The 1,093-nt window shown below is 38.9% G+C and overlaps 1 non-coding gene across 1 annotated transcript; it reads left to right on the forward strand.

The window, feature by feature from the left end:
* Positions 1-207: 207 nt before the first annotated feature.
* Trnal-uaa (transfer RNA leucine (anticodon UAA)) lies at positions 208-291 on the forward strand. The gene has a single exon. It is a non-coding gene; the product is annotated as a tRNA-Leu (tRNA).
* Positions 292-1,093: the final 802 nt, after the last annotated feature.

The following is a 1,093-nucleotide window of genomic DNA, read 5'->3' on the forward strand; positions in this document are numbered from 1 at the left end:
AAGGTTTATTTTTAGATTTCTTAGCATTAACAACTTCTAATATTGTTTTCTATTATTTGTTCTAACAGTTTTGCGAAACCATATATTTACTTTGTAATAGTCATTTGAATTCATCATAATTAATACTAAATCAATATTTTTCTTAGAAATGTCGGCACTTTGCCAATATTTATAGATAGGGATCTACAATTTGAGCTCTTTCATCACGTCAGGTTGGCCGAGTGGTCTAAGGCGCCAGATTTAAGCTCTGGTTCCCGAGAGGGAGCGTGGGTTCGAACCCCACACCTGACAAATCGAAAGTATCCCGAATACTTCTTTTTGTAACTTTTTTATTCATTATTTTCATAAAAATATTAATTTATTTTACTACACATCAAGTACATTCAAGTGTCTGATAACAGTATCATACATTGACCGCGCTCTTATGTCAATGACATAAGAATGATTTTTGCAATAAAAAAATAAAATAAAAATGACGTCATCATGCCTGATGTTGAATCATGTGCTACTAGTTTTTGCACGTGATTTCACCCGTGAACTCACGTTTCTAAGAGCCGTGACGTCATTGATTGTGACGTTGAATTATGTCATATTATGATGACATAACAGCGCTACAGTTTATACGGCAAATGGGTGAGCAGTACTGGGAGTAAATAGGTTTTTTACTGCCTCGTTGGTCGAGTGGTCGCAAGTGTGACTGCCAAACAAGGGGTCTCGGGTTCGATTCCCGGGTCGGGACAAGTATTACTGGGCTTTTTTCGGATTTTCGAAAATTTCTTGGTAGTAGCACAGAGTCTGGAATTGTGTCCAGGATATGGCAATAGGCTCACCCCCCTATTACATGGGACTTAAAATACAAATGGTGAAAAGTAGGTGTACATTGTTTAGCGGCATTACGTGTCGTAATGTGCACTTCTGCCTACCCCTTCGGGGATAAAAGGCGTGACGTTGTGTGTGATAAGAGGTTTTTTAAGGGTCGACTAGGTACATGTATGCGTTCCCAAGTATTGCGAGCGTTCATAGGCCACGGTTACTACATACCATCAGGTTGGCCGTGGGATTTTTTGCCACTGTCGTGGTATTAAAAAAAACT

Source organism: Spodoptera frugiperda, chromosome 5 (assembly GCF_023101765.2).
Source record: "Spodoptera frugiperda isolate SF20-4 chromosome 5, AGI-APGP_CSIRO_Sfru_2.0, whole genome shotgun sequence".
In the NCBI taxonomy this organism is placed as follows: Eukaryota; Metazoa; Arthropoda; class Insecta; order Lepidoptera; family Noctuidae; genus Spodoptera; species Spodoptera frugiperda.